This window comes from Tyto alba, unplaced genomic scaffold, assembly GCF_018691265.1.
Source record: "Tyto alba isolate M040663 unplaced genomic scaffold, T.alba_DEE_v4.0 Super-Scaffold_17, whole genome shotgun sequence".
NCBI classification, from domain to species: domain Eukaryota; kingdom Metazoa; phylum Chordata; class Aves; order Strigiformes; family Tytonidae; genus Tyto; species Tyto alba.
The window spans coordinates 4,444,545-4,468,765 of NW_024881279.1; positions in this window are offsets into that span (position 1 = coordinate 4,444,545).

The following is a 24,221-nucleotide window of genomic DNA, read 5'->3' on the forward strand; positions in this document are numbered from 1 at the left end:
AGGGCACCTGCAGCCTCCGGGGCACCTGGGCACCGGCATCCCCAGCTCTGGTGGGAACTCCCCACTGAGTTAGACTTACCTAGAATTCAGTTATGACTCACCATCTAGTTAAAATTCCCGTTCCCGAGATTCTTGTTGAGCCAAGAGTGGTGAGAGAGGGGGGAGGGAGAGTTTGGGAAAGAGTTTTTGTGTGGGTGAAGCCACGTGTGATGATGTGTCCGAAGGAGCTGTTGGAGGGACGGGGTGGCTGTGAGGCAGAGAGGCAGCAATCCTCCCCGTGTGGAGATGCTCCAGTAAATTAGGGAGCCTTACATCTTTCAGGAGCTTTACATCTTTCGTAACTCCCACTCAGACACATGAACCAGCCCTCACGGCTGACAGCGAAGCTGGGGCTGAGTCTGGAACAAAATTCTCCCAGTGACCAAAGGTCAGGTGGGGAGCGCTCCCCTATCAGAGAGAAACAGAGGCTGAAGCTGTGCTGCCTTTAGGATGAGATATAAAACCAGTCCTTCGCTGCTGGAGGCTCCTGGAGAGCTCTGAGCATCAGCCACAAGAGAAACAGAAGAATCATCCCACCCAGAAAACTGCTGGTGGTCTTGATAGTCACTCCCTGGCCCCAGCATCTGGGGGAGATTTTTGTTAGAAAAATAAATTACTGTTAAGAGTTCACATCCCACCCATGTGAACTCTTATTTGCCTTTTTTTTTTTTTATTATTATTTCTTACAATGAATTCTTTCCTACTCTTCCTCCCTTGCACGGTGGGAATGAACAGTGAGAAGCAGTAAAATGAAGTGGTGTGTGGGATTCAGTGAGAGCTCAGAATTTTTTGGCATTTGTGATGGGGTGGTAGAGGGGAAGGGGTCACGTGTAGCCATGCACAGACCTTGGAAATGCAGCTGTGGCAGAAAAGGCTGAAGTAACTGTGCCTGATACCAACACCACACTAAAATCAAGTGCACACCAGGATAGGAACCAACAGAAACATGAGATCTCTTTCAAATTTGGAGAGTTACTTCTAACCACAGTCATTTTGTTGATCCAGCTTCCCAGGCAGCCCTACAAGCGTGGGTTTCATAACCAGAGCGCAGGGTTGAAATCAGGGTGATTTGGCCAGGCTCTCGGCTCTGCCGCTCGAAGCAGCCTGTGCCTTCCCTCTTCCCTGCATTCTGGGTCTTGTTGGAGCCTGCCCTGGGCTGACTTCACTCCCTGTCCCATGAAAAAACCCAGCCCAGCAAAAACAACTGGGCAGTTTTCAGCATTAAACCCCAGCACCCAAGGGTCAGAGGAGGTTGGGAGCTGCCGGCACAGCGGCAGGACCCCGGAGGGGACCCGAGCCACGGGACAGCCCCCACCACCCCTTTGCCTCAGCCCCAGGGTGCACTTTCATCCCGAGCAGCAATTCCTCAACCTGCCTCCTGCCAAAGTGCAACCCCAGCTCTTTGCCCGCTGCAAAGGCAAATTGCCCAACAGCAAGCGTGATTTATAGCACACTGCCTCCCTGCCTTGCTCCCTCCCCTCCCCGCTGCCACCCCATCTTCTCAAATATAATTTTTTTATTACCTCCAGGCATAAAAACCTCTTTTATTACCTGCAGGCACGCAGAGATTGCAGCTTGTTCCCTGCAGCCTTTCTCGCTCTGATTTTGACACCACCAAGGACTGGCGGCGTGGGCAGGGGCGGGACGCGGGCCGGGCTCCATCGCACCCGGGGTGTGAGGTGCCCGCAGCCGCCGGGCCAGCCCGCTGCCTGCCCGTTCCTGGTGCAGATCCTGACGGAGCTGGGGGACCAGACAGTTCACGGGATGTCCCCTCTGCTATGGGCACAGGGACTGGCACCCACAGCACCAATGACGAGACAGCAGTTGAGCCCTCACCACGTTATTTTGAAAATGCATCTTCACACATGCCATTTACCCTTCTTCTGGGTTTCCTTCTGGGTTTTCAGCCCCGCGGCCTCTGCCTAAGCCTTTCCCCTTCACCAGCAAGACCAAGAAGAAACCACGCAGGCCCCCTGCCCCACATTTAGCCCTTCCAGCCCCATAGGCATGCTCAGGGCACTCAGGGTCTCCTTGGTGTTCACATTAGTTGAGATTAATTTTCAAAGGCTGCTTCTGCAGTAGAGGCTGAAAGGATGCCACAGGTGATCTAAGAACAAGGAGAGGGAGAAGATGTTTAGTATCTGTGCAGAGATAATTTTTCATTCTTTTCCAGGACATGCATCTACCAAGAGATGGCAGCAAATCTCCTCATATGGAGCTGGGCATCCGTGTCATCTACTCTGTAGGGCTCTGTTTTTCTTACAGGCTCTGAGCTGTATAAATCATCCTGGCAAGTGCCAGGTGAACTGAAGGGTTACACAGGATGTTCTCAAGGGAGAAAATCCATGCTTGTGACTTTGGTTCAAATTTTAGCAACTCCTTCAACAGGGTAAGACATCACCAAAATGTTCGAAATGTCAGTTCCTTCTTTTACTTTGGCAGCCTGTGGTTAGGGTAATGCTACATCTTAATTTATTTTACCAGGTGAAAATGGAATAAAAGGGAAGCCATAATAATGGATTTGACAAATAATAACGCCCCAAATAATTCAGATACAAGGTCCATCTAAATGTTCCTTGACATCACAAGCATTAGGTCTCGAGCACTCGGAGAGGCTGGTTTAACACCAGTTTGCTGGAAAATCTGGAACTGACCCACTCTTTGTTATATAAATCTGTGTGTCAGCCAAAGGATTATTTTTAAGCTCTGTCCTGTACCACTAATGGATATAGCCATGACCCTGGTTCTGATACAATTTCATACCAAGTGAACTGAGAATAAATCAGTCAGCAGAGTTTCACTGCAAGTACCAACAACATAAGGTTATAGTAATGGGGCTGGGCTCCCCACCGCACTCTGCCCTTTGCTCCTGATGCAGCTTTACATTTGTTTTGTACAGCAGTTAGGTGAGAAGGTGGGAGGCATGGGAAGATCAGCCCTCCTGCATTTCAAAGTACACTTCTGATTCAATTCCTTCATAAAAGGGGATCAGTAAATACTCTTTTCGTTAGGCACATTTATATAGTTAAACTATGCAAAACTGTCAGTTCCCCTCTGCCTCCCAAAAGAATTTAGCTGCCTAAAATGAAGCTGTGGGAAAAAATTGCCCTGCTGCTCGTTTGCAGTTTGTGAATTTTACATGAACAGCTAGGTCTAATTCAACTGCAGCTTCATTCATATCACATAACATCTTTGAACAGCTGAAAAACTCATTAGCTGTAGATCCAAGATGTATTTGTTCAGTAGAGTTTGATTTGGCCCTCTTTAATAACAAAAATGTTTTCAGCTTGTTAACTTGCAAGGAATTCATTCATACTCAGTCAAGAAGACACTGATGGAATGATAAAATAAGCGAGGACGCCTTACTGCTTGGTATCACACTATCTAAACACATCTTCATGCCTCTCAGTCTTATAAACTCAAACCAGGTTTTGTTGCTTGGAGGCAAGCCCTTCTGCCTGCTGTTCCCATGTCAGAGGACAGGTTGTTTCTACCTCAGAAAACACTGCCTCGGGGATGCTTACATAGCTCCAGTGCTCCATGGGGCATCAGTAAAACATAATAAGCAATTTCTACCTTGACCGGTGTAAACGCGCAGCTTCTGGTCTCTAAGACTGAGCACAAGCAGCTTTTTGCCCCCACCAGCACAGCCCCATGTCTGTGTGCATCAGCAAAAAACCCCTTGCAGGGAGGTTGCAGGGCTGCAGGGTTTCACCCCGAGGATGCTGCTGGGCAGGTACCACCAGCACAACCCCCCCACACTGCCCCGTGGCCCCTCACCACCACCCCTGGGTGCTGCTCCCTCCTTCCCCATTCTCTCAAGATGATCCAAATCTCTTTGAAACTCTTAAAAATAGTTGAGTGGATGTAAGTGGTTATTTTCACAGAACAGAGAATGGAGCAATGAAACATGCAAGTTATCTTCGAGGATCCATAACCTCTGGGAGAAGCAGCTGGGATAGTGGCCACATAAACCAGCCCAGCTGCAGCCAGGACAGGCTGGGCTGAGCACAGGGAGAGGGACGAGCAGGTTCCAGACGTGGCTCTGCGGTGACAGGGATGCTGGATGACCAGCAGAGATGACTCCAGGTCAGACAGGTCTCTAGTTGTTCCCATTCCCATTTGTCCAGTCTATCACTGGACAAATCCAGGCGCTGCTCAGCTACTTAAGATATGGACCCACTGAAGTTTATATTTTGCCCTAGCAAGATAAACCAACCCAGAGCCTGTTTTTTCCCAGTGCACCAGGCTCAATCTTTTGTGATGCTGACAAAATCACCGTAGCTGGTAACAAAGGAAAAAGATGTTCTTAACTGAATTCTGTGGATTGATGCTGAGAGGATGAGCATGTCTCCAGCATGAGGGATCCCTGTTCAGGCTCTCTCCTGGCTGCCCCCAAGTACCCTTGATCAACACTGAGAGAATAAATCCCTGTTGAAAGCACAGAAGAAAGGCTGATTTTAGCATTTCTAGCAAAGTAGTGCCCAGCAGGCTGACCGGCAATGGGCATCCCTGATCTGTGGGCTACACCAACGCTGTGCCACGCAGTCTGCAGTGGGCTTGGGGCTAGCAGGGGCAGGGGGGACGGGGGTGTTACAAGCCCAGAGAGAGGTGTATTGATTTTTAAGGCAAAAAGCCAAAAAGTGGGAAACAAAAGGAGAAGACAATAAAAGCTCAGCTCCCCCAGCTTCTTTTGATCTCAGGGAATAGCAAAGAGATTGACCTGACATTATTATACCCCTCGCTCACTCCCTTTGGGTTATGTTTTTATTTCCCGTAACTGGCAATGATCAAAGCCAAGAGCCTCTCCGTCACTGTATATTTTCTTTCTCACTCCAAACAAAAGTTGCAAAGGCTGCGACGCGTCTTCTCGCACCTGTCCTGGACCAGTAGTCTGCTTCAAACAGAGCTGTTTGCCGGAGCACAAGCTCCCGTGGTCTCGGTAACTTCATCTTCACGCTGTAGAGGCAAACGTGCACCTCCCCGGGCAGGGGAGAGGGGAAGGTGGTATGTACCCTCAGCCTCGGGTGCGGGCTGTCAAAACAGATGTCATGGCTTTCACAACTTGAACTGCTTGGGGAGAGTTGGAAATTTAATATGTCAGGCGAGGCTGGCTGGGGTGGTTGTTTCTTTGAGGACAGAGCATGGATGATATCAGGAACCACGGGGAAGTGGTGAGTGACACAGAGGCATCGTTGGCAAGGAGCTGTGACTGCAGGTACCACAGAGATTTTCAGAGAAGAAAGGAGGAAAAATCTGAAGTCATGACCTCCTAGCATACATTTTTTTCTGTAGACATCGTAGGACGTAGCAGCCCTCTTTGCCTCTCAAGAAAAGGAAAAATCAAAACCAACGCTTTCACAGGCCACCGTATTTTCTAAATACATGTGATTATCTTGTCTTGAAAGCAATGCTAGAGAAGCAGTAAAGATAGGGTATGTAAAATAAATAGGTGATAAATACGTGCCAAGCAAAACTTTATTTGTAGGCTCTTTATGTTCAGGAAGGATTGGTATTAATTTGGCAGATAAGTCTTCCACATTGTGGTTTCAGAGCTTCAAACATGATTATTAGCAATACGGTATAACACTTCCTTTACTTGGCCAGGACCAGACTGCTGAGTAGAATTGGAAAAAAAACTATTAATCAAATAAAGTGCAAGCGGAAGGGATGGCAGAAGCTGGCCTCTGGGTGAGAAGTTTTTCTGGCCACTGAACCTGTTTTCAAAGCAGAGCACACAAAACCTTTCCAGCCTCGCCAGGAGATGCATTTTCAATGAAGAGGGAACACAGAGACACGAAGCACCTTGCAATGACACCTGCCCGGCCCCGTGGGGCTGGATCGTGGAGGGGGTCGGGTGTGCAGTGGGTCACTCTGTGGGCACCGTCCCAAAATGCAACCTCAGAGCCCGATGCTGATGGCCAGAGTTGCCGAGCACAGATTGCACTTCTCTCTCAGGTGTTCCCAGGCAAGAACATGGTCAGAAAATGAAGATATCCAGCATTTCACATTGCAAACTGCTCGAGAGAAACCAGCCCTCACACAGCAGATTAGTTAGGTATCAGAAGTGCAATCGTGGCTCATCCTCAGCATGTTTGCCGGGGAGCTGCAGGGATAGAAGAGAGATTCAGGGAAGGAAGAAGCTGCCAGGGCTCACCACTGACCACCAGCACAGCAGCAGGTTTCATAGCCGTGTAAAGCGTTCAAGGAAAATGCACCTTGGCAAACAAGAACGGCTGGAGCTAAGAGGATGCTTGGTTTTGTCATCCTTACAAATGAAGTTTATGCACTAGAACACTGCTGGAAGCACACAGGGGCTTGGCAGCAAAATGTTCACATTAGATTGATGTTTGCCAAAAAAATGCGAGTGGTTCAGCACTATTTAAGTGATTATTTAATCAAGTCATATTTAGGCTGCCTGATTGAATAATCTTGCAAATACAGATAAAATGTAACTTTAAAAAAAAAAAAAAGGACAAACAAACAAACAAAAAAAAAAAACTAAGAACATCTGCTCATCAGCTGCAGTGTTTATTCTGTGCAGTTAAACCGAACTCATGAGATCAAATCTAAATGTGGCTGTGTTATGTGTGCACATCCCCAGCCTTAAATGCAGCTGTAGTTTCAGTACTCAATAAAATAGGATACATAGGCTTAGGCTACAGGTCTTTGCATTCCTTTGGATAAAACTCAGTCTATAACACAAGATCTTCTGTATCTCTAAGCATTGTGACAAAATGTTTCTGATGTTGCTGAGTGGATAAGACTGTGATTAGCACTGAAGGAGATGGTGGAAACTACCATCAGACTCAGTAGAATAATTTTACCTAGTCAGTGCAGTTAGTAGCACTCATTAAATTATTGGATGTTGTAAAGAAGACAGATGCTCTCCCACAGAAGGGTGTACACAGAGTGTATATTACCTTACACACAGCTTTTCCATTTGAGCTACTTCTTCCCATGGCAGAAAGGGGCATCTCTGGTTCAAGGAAGAACAGTCCATGCCAACAAGCTGAATTTATTAGTTTCCTTCCCACTCAGTACTGCAGGGAAACAAAGCACCCACGGAGAGGACCAGGGTGTCCAGTGGGTCCTTCCCACCTCACTCTGGATTCAGACCATCCTTGGCGTTATACAGGGGTAGCCAGAGTTCTCATTTCAATTCCCCAACACACAGATTTTCCTCTTCAAAAAACTCAGAATATTAGGACTGGCCGACAACTGACTGGCAAGAATAGTAGGGATGTAGTATCAGAAACTTGAGAGGAAGGATTACATGGTCAGGAGCCTGCAACAGAAAAAACCTTTCCCAGCCCTTTGAGCAAGTCCTGGCATCAGATTAAAGCTGGATATCAAGTGCACTTGTAATCCCATCCCTTGCAGGACTGGGAGGACTGCATTAGCACAAGACAAATTGCTGTTTGCAATTGAAGCCGGGGGGCTGCTCTGGGAAAGAGGAGAGTTTATTTCTGGAAGATGAAAGAAGATGGCTCAGCTGCGAAGGAGTATTCCTCAGCGGGCACAGATCCTGCTGTCAGGGGAGCAGGCCATGCCACGCTGCTGAGAAAGTCTGCCACCACATCTGCTCCAGACTCCTCAGAAAGGGGGTCTTTATGGTCATTAAAATTCATACTTCCCAGCCAAGGATCTCATGCAAAGCGCTGGCTGGGAGCTCTCCTTTCCAGTCTGCTTTGCATTTATAGAAACAACTAAGAAAAGATTTATCCCTAAAAAAATATGTTCTAGACCTGGTGATGAGTATTGCTGGTCACCTTGAGGTCACACCACTGGGCCTTATGGGGAGGATCAGTGTGTGACTAGAGCCAAGAATCCTTAAAATTTCTGGTCTGGTGTTTATACAAAAATAAAGGCAGCTGTAGGGTGAAAATGCTGCAAAATGATGGTGCAAAAGATTTTGCAAATTAAGTCCATGCTGGAGAGGTGAGGAGGGCTTCCCTTCCACATTGGAGGGAAGATCAGAGCAAAACCTCCACCTACTTGCTCAGACACAGGTGAGAAAATAGTTTAGCTGCTTCACTGAACTCAGCTGAGCTCAGAGCAGCCTTTTCATGGATCCCAACGGGATTTGGAGCAGACGTTATTTCCCGAGCACAAGCCAAAGCATTACCTGACGTCTGGCACTTCTGCCGAGGCTGGGAGCAGCCCTTCTCCCAGGGATGCTGGCCTTGAGAGCTCAGCAGAGATTTGTTTTCCTTTCTGCATCCAGCCTGGATGAAGTCCAGCAAGCAGGACAGCAATGGCAGCTTGCAGAGTATCCTGTAAGAACGCGGATTTCCTCTTTTGGAAGAAATTCTGCTCTTCGATCTGCTCCACCTTAGAGAAGGAAAAGGCAATTTTCCTCTCAGCTCTGAGAAACATCAGTCACAGCGTGGAAACACAGTTAAATTTACAGTTAAATTATTCTGAAAGAATAAAGCAGAAGTTGACAGTCATCACTGCCCTCAGACTCCATACAGACACGTGCACGTACGCATCAGCCTCTTTATTTCATTGACTATAATTAGTGATACCAATTTCTATTCTCTTTTCATCAAAGTGGTTTATTTCTGTCTGTCCGAAAGCTTCTTTTTGATCTTTGGTCTTAACCTTTGATTGAAAGCTTTAGTGAGGGAAATTCTACCACGAGTTCAACACTTGGCACGTCGAGCCCTGAACAAGGCACCTAATAAATGGAATAATTCCTCTTAGCAGACGTGACAAAGGTCCCATTAAGCAGCAGATGTTAACACTCGCCCAGGGGCAGTTTAGGAGCACCTTTGACACGTGGTTTCAGCCACTTCAGACCGTAAATTAGATGCATGTCACCCCTGTAGTGACAGTGAGGGGACAGCCATCCCAGAGGAAGGGCCCGGCAGCCCAGGGCCATGCAGTGGGACAGCCACCACAGGCCATTGGACCACCGTTACTCTTCATTTTTAGACTTTGATTGCCAATATTTTTGCAGGTAGTTATTTATACAAAGACAGAAATCATAAAATATGATAAAAAGCAAATATTTACACAAAAGACAGAATTCATAAAGTATGCTGAAAAACAATCTTTATAAAGGTAAAGCATTTATTTATTTATTATACAGTATTTCTTGGGCTTATATTTACTGCTGGGTGAAGGATGGCAGAGTAACAGCTCTATTCTGGTCCATCCTTGGGATGGGGAGTGCGGGAATGGGGAGGTGGCAGAGCCACGCTGAATAGCAGGATGGTATTTAATGGGGCTATAGGGGCACGTTTGGGTGTTATATGCATCCTGCTAGCAGGAGCAGCCACAGAAGTATAAAAAAATAACATTGAGGGAAGAAATCTCACTGCCTGGATTGTCCTGTACAAGAACAGCTCACATGTGCCATCTAGTGATGCTGATATTTCATATATCAGATATTCTCCGAGCAGGACCAAGAATATTCAGAGAGGTTTGAGGGCCAGTAGCCAAGCGGTTGGTCGCTGACGAGGCTGTGCCAGTGCAGCCCCGCCGTGCACGGGCTTAGGAGTGATATGAACTCAGACCCCAAAAAAAAACCAAACCAAATTTCCCAAATATAGTAGCAAGGCTTGTGTTCAAATCCATACACTCTTTCATGCAGGTGCACACAAAATACACCTGGAAAAACTAGAATAATTAAATTGTTAAGAACTAAATAATATAACTATAACTAGAATAACTAATAACTAGGAACTAAATAGCATGGAAAGAACCAATGCTTAAATATGAAGAAAAACCAAGATTTTTAAAAACTTGTTAATCAAAGATGTTCTGGGACCATAATCCAGGGGCAGAGCAGACATGCGGATCAAAGCCTTGGGGTTGCATAGGATTCATAAGGGCAAAGTAACAAAGGTGGCAAATGAACAGCAGACACTGGGATTATCATTTTAATTACTGGACGTGGGTTCAAAGGGCACAGACTGAAGGAGGAAGCGGGAATAACCATTAAAGAAAAAATTGAAATGTCTTGTGCCAATACCCTTACTGCTGCATTTGTCACTTGGATGCAGAAGGAGCTGTGCAGAGTTTCCCATCCGGGCTGGGGAGGAGATGGGCAGGGAGATGTTGCTTCTCTGCTGATGGGCTCGAGGCCATTTTACGTCGTGACAGTGAGGGATGGAGAACCACAGCACTCGTTGCTAAGTGCTGGTGAAGAAGAGCTTCCTCAAGAGCTTATTAAAAAAATCAATGGGGCGAGCAGCATGCTCCAGAACAGCTAACAGCGGGAAAAAAGGAGCCAAGAAGGGCAGGGCCAAAAGTGACTGCCCGGGAGAGTTGGGCTCCGATGCATTTTGGGGTGGATATTAGAGGGGTGCGAATCCAACTGCCACGTCGGGAGGTTTGCTCAGACCCGAATCCATGGCCAGGCTGGGCAGTGTCACTCGGAGATAATCCCAAAAACTCATTAAAGCTGTGACACAAGCACTTTGTCTTTCTGCATCCAATCTGTCCAAACGAGTTTTCATATTTACCTATAACTACTCTGTCTTTCATGCTCCCATTTACTCTCCTTTATTGCAGGATATTTTCAGCCTTCGCCAAGGCAATAGCATCTCATCCTACTTCTCCAGGAAATAAAGACACAGGGAGAAGAATGGATCGACATTTTCCTTCACTGCAGGCAGTGCTCAGGTTTTTCCCTAAGGAGGAAAGCTGCTCTCTCACACGTGTGTTCAGCTGTCTAGAGGGGTTGGCTCTCGGGGATGTGACCTGACTTTTCCCTTGGCTGCTTCAAATTCTGCAGTTTGCTGAGACCTTCCCTGGGACCTGGAAGACAGCCCAAGATTCTTCCTAAACTATTTAATCCCCTGCTCCTTCAGTAATAAGATGAATAATTCTACTCACTTTCAACACCCAAATGATTGCCCTTTTCCCTGAAACAACTGAAGATTTTATCTCTCATTTCCCTATACACCTACTCTCATATTTCTTTAAGTTTATCCCTGAAAGCCCTGAATTATTCTTGCTCGCTTCTCATGGCCCGCAGCTTTTCTTTTAACATTAAGAGCATTGTTTCTGGCAAGACATTAAGGTGCTCATCAGTTGCCAACCTGAAAGCCATAAATACTCCATTTGCATTCGTATTTTGATAGTCACTCCATCTCAGCTGCGATGGTCTCTCTCCCTCTCTGGACAGCCCGGCTGCCTCCGTCCTCTTTGCCCAGGCTGGGTTCCTTCACCCAGGCTGGGATCACACCTTTCCTTTTTCCATCAGAGGTTACTCCAGCTGTGAGAGTCACTGGCTCGAGGCAGCAATAGGGGACATGGCTTGGCTTGGATTTCAGGAGCCTTGCTCTCTTCTGCCTCAGGTGTCTTCTCATGCAGAAATCTCATCAGGTGGAGAGCGTGGAGTCCCCGTAAAACTGCAAGTTTGGGGAGGTTTTGGCAGCCTGCTCACAAACTCAGAGATAGTTTCTCTTTCATTTTGTGTGCTCCCATGAAATCCTGCTGCTCGTTCCCAGCAGCGGCTGGTGTTCCTCAAACAGCCGTACTGCGGGGTACCTTCAGCATCACTCTGAGTTAACTGAGAGGTGTATTTAAAACTCCCAGGTTTTAAATACACTGAATGCCTTACAGCCTGGCATGGCCTGACTGGCTCCACATGCACAAACACCCACCGCTTGTAGAGAGCAGCACTGCTTGACAGTACAGCTCTGCTGAAGCTAAATCTGTTTGACGGTTCCCTTTTTCCCCCCACTGAGTTCAGAGCTGTCCCCTGCAGCTCCAGCGGTCCACTCCCTGGATTCCACCACCACACATGTCCCAGCCTAACATTTGTCACAGTAGAGACAAAATCTTAGTCTGCCTTTATTGCTGAGTTATAGTAAATGCTTTAAAGCAGTCAAAAGCAGACCTCCGCTGGAGCATGAAATGGGATGAAGCGAGAATGACTCCCAGGACTTGTGATTACCAGCTGATATTTTTATGTCACCAGATTTTATTAGGCCTTGTCCCCTTTAAAATCAATTTCAGGACTTCAGCAAGAAGATTTGAACTGTGAAATGCAGCAGCGTGATTAAGAGCAGCCATGAAAAATGAGCAAAGTCCTCAAAAATTATGGCCAGCACCATATATCCTGCCAATTAACAGCTTCTTATACTCTGGGGAGAAAACATCACTGGGTTTTAGCTTTCCTGCATCCCTTAGGGAGATCGGTTGCCATAGCTCTTCTTCAACAAGTTCTCAGTAGATGAAGGCATGAGTTAAAGAAATTAATTTGCTCCCATTTTATAACCAGAAAGATTTGCACTGCCAGCTGCCCACATCTGATGGGTATCCCTGTAGTCGCTCTGAATTTAACCTCGTAATTCAGAGATGACAAGTTAGAAATTCCCCAAAGAGTAAAACTCACATTTATCTCTTTCAGAGCCATGGATGGCATTTCCCAGATTGCAAATTCTTCCTCATTTGAGTCTGCAGCATATGGGGGAACCAGGGAGAAGAAAGACTAAATTCACTTTTTTCTTAATATTACTATGGAAAAAGGTACCTTCTGAGACTGGTTTTGGAGATGGGCACCAACACCAGCCTTCACGCCCTAGCCTTCCTGGAAGGTTCCCTGTTCACTGGCTCGTGCAGATCATCTGCAGCAGCGGCTCAGCTGTGAACATGTGCAGTGCACATACGTTACCGTTTGAACCCCGAAATGGAAACGGGTTGTGAACTTTCCCAGCGCAGATCACACACAAGACACACAAATTAACATTTGGCTCTTCTTTGAAGCCAAGTTTGACCTAGTTTAGGTCTTCCTTTCTCTTTCTTTTAGCTCCTTTGGCCTAAACAAGCTCTTGCGGAGCAGCTCAGTGATTCAGGGGTCGGCCCATTCTTCCCATCCCGCTATCATTTCCACCCAGCTCAAATCCTTAAGCCATGGGGCTGGCTCTGCTGCATCTCCTGCACTGACTCTTCACACCTCTGCCCACACTCAGCAGTCTTTAAGCCAGGGACTGTGTCATGAGCACAGCCCAGGCTGAGACCAAGCAGCTGAAGGGCTACCAAGAACCCCCCAAAAATGCCCCAAAGCCTCAACAAGCCATACAACCAACAAAGCATCAAGGTGAATGTGCAGAGCACTGCTCTGCATGGAACCTCTCAGACCCAAGTAGGTCTCAGGAGAAATAATGCAAGATCTTCCCCTTCTCAAAAGAAGAATCATGTACTCTTTATGTGGGCAGGGAACTTACAGTGGAAGCAGCTATTGCAGCGCGCTGTGCTGTACAACAGGCTTGTGCAAAAGTCACATTTGCAACCATTTTTGGGAACAGTGCCATATTAAAACAAAGAGGCTAAAAGCTTTTAAATTTATGGCAAGGAGTTGGGTTTTTTGGTTTGGTTTTCTGGTTTGGATTGTGGTGGGTTTTTTTAAGTCAGACTAAGCAAAAATAATTCATATTAATGATGGCCATTCAGTTGGTTTCTTCATAAAAGACAGCACTGACTGTGCAGAGTTCCCTTACAAACATCAGGTCCCTCCAGCCCTCAAATAAAATGGTTGCATTGGTAAAGCTTTCCTTGGGCTAAGCCTGCCAACCCAAACCACATGAGCTGGGTGGCAGAGGCACGGCCCAAGCGTGATTAAACCGGATCCAAATGCCTATTCTGTGACAAAGCAAGGAGCTGGTGCCAGCAGGGGCTTGGGGAGGCTGGAGAAGGTCAAACAGCGAAGCTGAAGCACTGCTTGCCCATACCCTTGCCATTACAGTTGAGATGTTTCTTTTCTGGGTCAGTCTGATGGCCCCACAAGATTTAAAGCCCCTTTTGTTCAGCCTCTCAGAAAGAAGTGACTTAGTGGCAGATTCTACCCAGCCTCCCAAATTTCCCCAGTCTCACATAGACTCACAAATATCCTTTAATACCTCTGAAATCGGGGAAATCAATCATAAAATCCTACTCCTTCACCATACTGAAAAGGAAGCAAAAGCAATTTCTCCCTGCAACTCTTTGCTGGCCTCAGCTATTTGTGCTCTTACGACCAGGAACAACGATCCAGCCAGCCAGGCTGTGACCGAGGCAGCTCGGGAGGACGGCGCTGACACCAGCAGTTTAGAGTATGACACCTCAGGGAGAGGGGCTCCTAAACACCGATGAGCTGTGGCAAGGTGCCCCCACATCACACAGCAGCAGCACCATGAAGTATTACTTATTTGCCTTTTTTTAAAAAATAAGACAACTTTCCTCTAATGGGAGAAAAATTAATTCCATACCAACAGCTGAAGTGCATGAAGCTACTTCTGACACTGGTAAAAACCAATCTTGCGGTTCTTTGAACATTCGTCTGGCATCTTCCTGAAACACTTGACCTACATCTTCCTCCTACTCTTCCTTTTGCTTCTGTATATTCAAATTAACTACTTAAAGGAGTTATCTGTTTTTCTGTGCTTAGCAGTAACGCAATCTCTAACGATATGGAGAAAAGTCTCACAGATCAGTCATGTTTTCAGTCTGTGACATCTACCACATACCTCATTTATAAAGCAAATCCCCTTCTCCCTTTTAAACTATCTCATGAATTGCTGAGGCCCTTTTATACTACCTTAGTCAGATTGGAGATCTTCACAGAAACTTAAGCAGTACATGGTTTTTGCAGGCTGTAGGAGCGAATGAGCTGTTTCAGTTTGATTTGATCAAGAAATATTTAAGCCAAGCTGGACAAAACTGAAGTCCTTACAGAAGCATGGTTGTGTACCAGGCTACAGCTGCTTCACGTGTGCTAACAGGAAGATGATAAGAAATCCTTTTTTTTTTTACCATCTTTCATCCCCCTCCTCTCTTGCCAGCCCGCATCTACACCTCGCATCTCCCAGAGTACTCCTGGCTGCCGGTACGTGGGCTTGAACCGAAACCAGACCTCCCAAATCCATTGCAAGTAATTGCTGTTACCAGAAAAGCCTCCAGCGTTGCCTCTGGGTTTCGTGCCAAGGCCACCAGCCAGGTTCACGGGTTCAACATGCCGCTTCACCAGCCAGGATGTAGTCGCTGCATCACCTGCTCTCTGCATCGAAAAGATGTAGGTCCCATTGCCCTTTTCTGACGAGTCGTGCGCTTTGTAATAAATGTCGAGAACGACCAGCTCAACGCATGACTTCTGGTAAGCCATTGACCCTATTTCTAAAGGCAGCACCTACCAGCGAGGGCCAAGCAGCAAAATTCCTTAGTGTGTGTGACAGTCTCAGATGGGAAGAGGTACAGAGCAAAAGACCAGCCACCACTGCAAAGGGACTTGCTTCGTTTTCATCTTTGCAGCTTTCCTCAATGGGAGATGAACTTTGTTTCATCAGATCTCTGCCCTGGACAAAGCCACGGCTCCATGGTTCATGCCTGAGGGTGGCACCAAGTACCAACCCCACCACCAGCTCCTGGGCTGCCCCTTGATCCCAAACATGCAGGTGACAGCAAGGGAGGAGCAAGGCTTTGCAGCTCCGAGTAAGCGATGTGGATATCCACTACCCCTCCGAGCAGCAGCAGCGTGGGATGCTCTCTCTCGTGATCACCTTCCACTGCTGCTTTTGTCAACTCCTGCACATCAATAAAACAGGCAGTTGAGCAATTGCAAAACCGACTTCCCACAAGCACCGGGCACAGAGAGCAACATTTTACCATCTCCCAGGTCAGGAGTCTGCTGGTGCTAGCACTGCGGTCCATCCAATGCTGTTTACTCCGTTACAGGTAAGCAGTTTGTATTAATGGTGTGCACGACCTTACATATCCATGTGTGTTATAAAAACGTTTGGACTAATTAACAAAATCCACATCAGAAAGTGCAAGTTCCTGCTGTTTCTCCCATTTCATTAGGAAGACAAGATCAAGAGGTTAAGGACCAGCCTTTCAAAGGTGACCAACACTTAAATACCTTGGCAGTCTGACCCTGAGCAGTTAGCGTGAGGCTGTACAGTGCCTGTGTCAGAGCCAGGATCCTCTCAGGAAGACATCTATTGCAAATACTGCTTTTGTTCTTACGGACACAAATCTCCTGTGCCTTCAGTAGCAGCCCCGTTTGCCAATACACAAAGAGGGAATGTTAGCAGGCAGCAGAACAAGGTCACAGAATCTAAGAAAATCAGATTTGATCTTCTGAATACACCTGGGAAGTGTAACCCATTTTCACTACACAGTCTTACTCAAAGCTCAAACAGGGCGAGAGGAAAGTATTTGGAACAAGAAGGGTACGATCTTTTTAGATGTTTCTACCAAGATACTTCCACAAGATGGAAACAAGTGATACTACAAAAGCCAGGAAATGCCCTTATGTAAGATGGAAGAACTGTTCTCATGAGAAGACTGTAGGTGTGCAGATTGTTCAGTCCAGGCATGTCTTCTAGGTCAAGCAATGGGTGTCGTTCCACGTCCAGTAAAGGTATCCTGTATTCATACCAGCCCTCAACCGTGTACACAGCAATTCTGCCTATCCCATCTACTGACCACCTGTGAAGAAAAGTTAAAGCTTTATCAATAGCACAGAGTACCACTCTTTGACCCTACTCTCATACACAGAAGCGGCAGAGGAGAATTCGTGCAGCTCTGGTTTAGCAGACAGAGGTAGGAGGCTGGATTTGGCCAAGCAAGCACTTTGCTACTCCAAGAGCATTTTCATGGAAAGTCGATCATGTTAGTTTAAACTCCAAGTAAAGCACAAGGGATGTGTTATGCTGGCATGGTGGTGATCTCCTTGCCAGATTACTTAATATTCAGGATCTTGGAGAGGAGAGCAAAGCTACCTGCTATTTCCTAAAGAAAAACATAAAGGGTCATTTTATTCTGATATTTCAATATTCAGTTTCAAGAGAGCTGCATTGAAAATACAGACTCGTACAGAACAGATTTAAAATTGTGCAGTTTGCCCCGTTTGTGAAAGGATTTTGAATCTGTTGCCCAGCAATGCAGATAAGCTTTACTCTGCATCTTCATCACCTTGCCAGAGCCTGAGAGCTTCCACGGACACCAGCACAGAATCGGCATCCCCTGGTGGGATCTTCCAGAGATCCCGATATTTGTGGTGATTACGTGTTCAGTGGTCACACAGCTAGCTTGATCCTCATCTGTGCATTCATTAAAGCTTGTAAGCACAGCTGGACACTGGATAAAGCACAGGAGTGGACATTACCGTAATTTTAAGTAATTTTCCTTATGAAAGATTCTTTCACAAGTATCCTTAAAAATTACATTTAGGTAATTCTCAGTAAGACCTCTATAAATTCCTTGATTACTTGCTCTTTGCTGACTTTCTCACTGTCAATAATTATCATGGTTTGCCCGTCTCCCAGCAGAACCTTTCTTACTTTTGTAATTAAAATTCCTTTGTGGTCATCATCTAAGAACTCTTAATCCAAAAAACTCAAGCCATTGCACAAACCAGATCCAACTCATACCTAATGTAAGCCCATTGCAATGGAGTCAACAGTTACGCCCAAAACCAAAGAACCAAAGCCTGTGAAGAGCTCCTGGGCTCCTCCAGCCTGCCTTTCTCCCACTGCGATTGCTCTCCACCAAACCTCCCTGAGATTTATAGCAATGTAGTTTCCAAGGGACTAACCTGAGCTTTAAAGATCTCATTTCCAAGGGCACATCCTGATATTTCATCTGCATTTTGCCTCTCCCCACCCTTAACTTCCACCCCACACACTGCACTAATGAATGGTGGCATCCCCAGTGCTGAACCCCTTCAGCATCACAAGCCATGACCACCTTAAGCATCGCTTGGCAAAGCTTGTCATATTTTGCTGGTTTAACCTTTCTTCTCCAACACCCCAAATATTTTTGCCCTTCTCACAACTCTTAATTAGCTAAGGAAAAACCCCAAACCCCAGTGATGCCCAAACCTGAATGTAGCCACTGATGAGGAATAGGTAACATCATGTGGTAGTGGATAATACCATGAAAATGCCCATTTGTCTGGATAACTGAGATTCGTTCCAAAATCATGCCTAACATGGAAACTAACACACCACCCTAGTGCCAATTATTAGCTTCAAAGGCAGCAGCACAGACTAATGCTTTAGACAGATAATATCAGACATCCCTATATTAAAGCAAACACAAATGGTTTAATTTCATTTCAGATTCACCTGGAAAATTCTGGCTCTCCCACTTATTGTGCTGGACCCCACGTGTCATGGGAATGGCATCAGCCGTGTTCACCCATCCTGCCTCCGTCCCGGAGGTCATTGCTGCCTATTTGCTAACCTGGGCTGGTGGCACCACGCCTTGGCTAACAGTCAAATCCCTCACCGCAGCGTATTCTAATAGCAGTTACTGGCTATATTAAGGTGAAAAAAGACTCTTGCGGAAAAGTTGATCATTAACTTCGGGTATTAAAAAAGCCAAGCCAGTCTCTCACCCAAGTTACAACGGGGTTCTCATCTGATTGGTATTAATAAAATGAATATCAAAGAAGTTTAAAGTGATTTGGGCTGTACAGTAAGGTTGCAAGATATCTTCTGATTCAATTCATTTTTAACAAGGCATTTTATTTTTCAGTTTAGTAGCGTTTCAGTAGCTCTCAGGAAGTTTTAACTAGCTTGTTTCACGGAATAACATGTTGCAACACATGCTGGTTGCATGGTGGATGACAGGCAGTCTACACTGACTAATCCATGTGGGTCCTGTTGGAGAAACCACTCAGGTCAGTGGGAATTGTCCAAACTGAAACCAGCTGTTTGTGCAAGCTTTTCTATCAGCCTGGTTCATTTCAAGAATTAACTCGCATTTTCTCTGTCTGGTGTCAGATGATCTGCTCTTCTCACAACTACCTGTGTTTCTGGATCTTTCTGTTCTGTGAAGAAAACATCCAGGGAACCACCCCCAGCCCTATTCCCAGCCAGTGCCCCACAATAAGTTATGCAGGATGATGAGGAACAGATAGACCGTGCTGGAGTCCTACACCACACTGATTGTGTGGAAATGCAGGGAATGAGTATAGTGCAGTTAAAAGAGATTATCTGCATAATGTATATTTACCTTTAATTGCCAAGAATAAATTCCATTAATGTTTTTAATGTGCCTTTTCCAACGTTTCTGGCTTGAGTTCTTTACAAAGTGACTGTAGGTCTTTCAACACAGTCTTGCGCATCTGGTTTCATTCATTAAACAGTTTGTTTCCTCATACGATAAAAACAAATCTGGCAGTTGACATATCTGTGCAGAGCAAGAGCAGTGCCAAGCCATCGTCAAAGCTACTGCAGTTTGAAGTTGGATCTAGACCTGACAAAATATTCCACGAGCTTCTCTCCTCTTTCTCAGCTCAGAATTCATCACCTTGTGTGGTGCCTGCAGCATCCAAGATCTGAGAAAAGAGTGCAAATTCATGGGCAACTCCAACAGGATGCAGACAGAGGGGAAATAACTCCATAAACTCAGGCATCAGCCATTCAGTTCCTCTCTGCCAGAACCCTGCTTGTACGAAACCCTCATGCAATGGGGATGAAAGCAGCACAGAGCTATAAAAACATTACAAGGCTTTATATAAAGCACTGCAAATACATGGAGTTTTGTTTATATTCTCTCCTGACGCATCCTGTAGGATTCTATAGAACTGAATGATCCTTATTCATGTGATGGTTATAAAGCCAGCAGCAACTTTGTAGTCATGTTAAATCCTTCAATTCCCTCCAATATTTGGATGTCAGAGAGGCTCTCATGGATTTGGACTATACATTAGGAGTGGCCGAAGTCTCTGGATGCCTCTCTTCATATGATACAAATCTTTAGCTATAAGGGCTCTCTAGCAATCCCCTCTGCTCACATGGAATGAAATTCACTGTCAGACAGTCAGCACAAGGTCTGGATTTCACCTGAATACCCCTTAAACTGTGAAAACAAAAGGGTATTGCTCAGGACTTTGGAAAAGCAGCAAATTTCACTCTGACAAAAATAACACTAATAGCTAAGGCATGTCCAATGCATGTGAAGTAACAGGCAACCGTGTGACCATTTCCCCTCTTCTTCCAAACTGTGAATTGCTATTTCCATCACTAACCTGATTTCTTTCCATCAGTTTCACAGCCATTTGTGTTGCCTTAATCCAAATATTTTGGCTGGAGTTTTTAGAGGACCCTCAAGGAATTACTCAGCCTTATCCCTTGGATTTATTCTAGGAGGATGTGTAAGGGAAGTTTTTCCATTATGAGAGGCTCACTCCATTAAGTCCTCATGAAACCCCAGGCCTAAATGTATAAATCCACCACTGGGAATAGTCACCGAGACAGCAAATTGTAACCCCATATTTCAGGATAAGAGCAAAATGCACGTTTTTAGCTCATCATGCTGAACTTTATACCAGGTGCTGAAACCTAGAAATACCTACTCATACAGAGGGAGCAGAACTGTGTCGTGCAACAACATGGATTTACAATCCAAAGACACCCACAAATTGCCCAGAAGCACAGAGGAATAAATCATTCACAGAACTGATGTAGCGGATAGCGTGGAATAAGGAATACCTTGAGGAAAACTGTTGGGACCTGAATTGGGCTCCTCTGGGAGCCAGAGAGGAGAGCAGGCAGGGGGTCTGCGAGCCAGGGGCACGCATCTCCTGGCCGTGGCACCACACCACGGGGCAGGCTGGACCACAGCTTGCTCCTTCCTTGGAGCAAGAACAACCAGAAGAAAAAGCTGCCCATTTTCAGACATGCTTGGATGTCCAGCACAGGCATGCCCAAGCCCTGCCCCAGCACAGGACCGAGCCCCACGAATCCGTGCCCGGTCACGCAGCGGCCCGAGTGGTGATCCCATCCAGGATTGCTGCAGTCCAAGCAGCCCACTTTTTCTTCCCTCTTCTCTTTTTTAATTTCCCAGTAAATTGCTGGGAAGTCTTCTTTAAATGAGATCAAGTCCATGCAGATTATTTTTAAACAAACATTTGGCAAAAAGCTGGACTGCAGCTTAATTGGTGAGCAGGGATTTGGTTGGTATGAAAATCTCCAAGCATTGGGGGACAATTGAGTATTTCCTTTCACAAGCACTGTGGCAAGAAAACTATCTAAAATATGACAAGAAAGAAGTTTTGACTGATTTTCCTTATTTTTTGAGTTTTCAGAGATCTTCCAGATTTTTCTGAGTTTCAGAATGGATTGGGTTTTTCCCCCTAAGGGTGTTGTTTTGTTTTGTTTTTTTTCTGTTCAGTCCTAACTGGTCCACAGGGCATAACTACATACATTGTTTTACATGATCCAAACTTAAAAGTCATATTTCTGTCACCCAGGCACACAGAGCAGCCCCTTGTACTCCCAACCGCCAGCCAAAAGCGGGTCACGGCAAAACGCATCTCTTAAAAAACCATTCTGTCAAAAGATGTCCTACACGAACTCCCAAGCCCATGAAAACGTTTTGCCTCCCTAGATCACAGCAGCAGTTGCCTTATTTTTGTTTCCACATCATAAAATTCTGCCAATTATTTTTTAACAGAAAATGAGCCCAGTTAGGGGAATGAGAAAGGAGGCACCCAAAGACTGACACATACGAGTTTGACCCATGCTGTCAGAACTTGCATTTAATGGGTTTAGGTCCATTACCCACTTGTGCAAGTCCTAACCAAGCCCTTTGTGCTCCAGCTCTCCAGGAGAGGTACCACGGAGCTGTGGTAACAAGATGTCAACTGAAACGAAGCCAAAGCCCCAAACTTCCTTTCACAAAAGATATAAAAACGGATTCTACAGAACACCTGTGTAAAAATATTACACCCCCCTTTGCTTTGCTTTTCTCCTGGGGAGAGAAGACAAAATTTATGTCATTGTTTCTCTATAGCTTAATTCAAAACACGCCAGTGAGAAGAAGCAGAAACTTGGAAGCAAGGATCAGAGTAGGTATCCAATTCACCTTTTGGACAAAGTCAGCAGAAAAGGTAAGTGGATTTTTCCTAGACATGGTTTATTATACTGGGTGTAAAGGATTGCTACAGAGAGAGATCAAAGCCGGATGCATTATATGGAGAAGTTAACTGAAGGTTTACCATACCTGCCATGAGATGCAAAACCAAGTTCCTGTGGTCAGTGGAGACCTCACGACCTCTCACAAGAGTTGACCACAGCATCCTGGTCAAATACCAATCAGTTAATTACATTTTGGCTTTAAGCAGCCTCTGCTGTTTGAACAGACTAAGGGAACATCTCCTGCCAGGTCCAGAGAGCCCCACTAACCCCTTATTGGCACTTGCCTTTCGGTAAGGAACGGTGCAAGGGGTAGGCATATGATTTTAGCTGGTGAGGATCTATTTAGGTATTTAAAGCAACCTGCAGGTAGATTTGGACATGACTGAAACAAAACTGCAATTGAGAATTAATACTCCTTGACTGCTTGGTGAGCAGGATTCTTCCTTCCATGTCCCGATACCCACAGCGCCGAGGATCGTACCTGTAGATAAACTGACCTCCATTTGCTGCTGCTTAATCAGGACTGAGCTTGCTAAATATTTTAATTGGCAATACCCCAGAAGGTAGGTTTCCTGAATACAGTGGCTTTCTTTTTTCAAAGTGCATCGATAAAGGGGAAAATGAACGGCGAATTCTCCCTTTGAAGCTGAGATTGAGGTGAATAAATATGACTGTGCTATCAATGCTGTTAAGATGCATGTTCCTCCCGAATACCATGGCAACGCAATACATGAAGGCCGCGCTCCATTTGCAAGGTCCATGTGTGCACTGGTCGAGCACGGGTCCCATCCCCTGTCCCAGGGGAGGGGAGGAGAAGGGAGATGACCCCAGTGAAGCTGACAGCTTTAGCAGTGATTTCCACGGGGTTGTAATTCCACCTACCGTGCTGCAAAGCCTCGACATTTGACAGCACGACGTCAAGTTAATTGAGGTCAAAAATTTTCTTTTATTTGCATATGTCCCACTCTGGCTGAAGAGAATCTCTATGTATATCCTGGGGAAAAGAACTAGCATTTAGTGGTTTGGGCCATTCTCAAGATAAACCCCTATCTACTGATCCAACCCTGCCTCCAGGGAGAGGCCAGTAACACTCCCATGTGAAAGATCTTTACAGAATCATTTACCTTCCTCAGTAAGAATTTTATTAATTTCTTTCCTTTTGCCCCCACCATTAAAAACATGCTAACACCAGAAATGTATGGCAGCTCCATAGAGAGATGTATGCTACTATAACCACATTTAATAAAAAAAAAACCAAACATATTCTAGCTCTCCATCCCATAACTCATATATACAATATAGCATAAATTTCGTAATAGCTCAGCTCTTATAATTTACTTTGGTTTTTGACCAGAACTCATACAGTTCTTTCAGTAGTTTGTATCAAATTATCATTGAAGGAGCAAGAAGGTATCTCAAGAAAGCTAGCCGTTTGTTATTTCACTATGCTTCATTAGCTCCAAGGTCTGGCCAGGAGTAATAATAAATCAAAAAGATTTAAGAAAAAAAACACAAAAAAACCCCAACAGTTAGCTTAATTGGTCTAAAAGCAGTCATTTTCATTTTCTGTTCTTTGTGAGGGTTATGCTCTTGTTTTTTCAGATGTGGTTACCTTCATTTTTCTTAGAATAGCTCTCAGCTCTCTCTCCCCTGCTCGCAGGGCACTTGCTAACTGGAGAGGCAGATGGGTAGGGGAAGGTATCTTTTAAATTTAAATATAGAAAACTGAAAAACCACATGAAGTTTTCAGTACTATGGATGAGACACGAGCAGGGGCGTTATTTGGGGTGGCAAGGCTGTTTTAAGCCAGACCAGGGCAGCACACAGGCCCCTCAATGGTACTTCAGGCGGGGATGAGGCTCTCCCCAAGGAGGTAAAATGCGTTTTGCCTTCCTGGAGCTGAGACCCGTCTGTCCTTCAGCTGCACAGACAGACACCGGCAGTAGAAGTTACAGAGTTAAGCCCAAGGGCTTTGCTGTTTTCTGAAGGTTTCTCCTACGCCGAGCTGCGCACCGCAGGGTGCGCATCCAGGGCTGCTGCAGAGGGTCCCATGGGGACCGCTGCGGGAGCCGAGGCTGCCAGCTAACACAGACTATATCAGAGAGCCCAATTTTGCCTTTTTCCTCACTACTTTTACAATTCCTTCCTCTCTTAAGCGAGCAAGAGAGCACCTTGCATGCAGCTCGGTTCCCCTGGGCTTTGCCCGGTGGCTGTGGGAAAGGCAGAGCGAGCTGGACTGACCAGGCGAGGCTTTGCTTTTGCAACGGAGCTGACAGCCTTACTCCTTGTTGGTGCGCACGCTGTGGGCCACCCGTG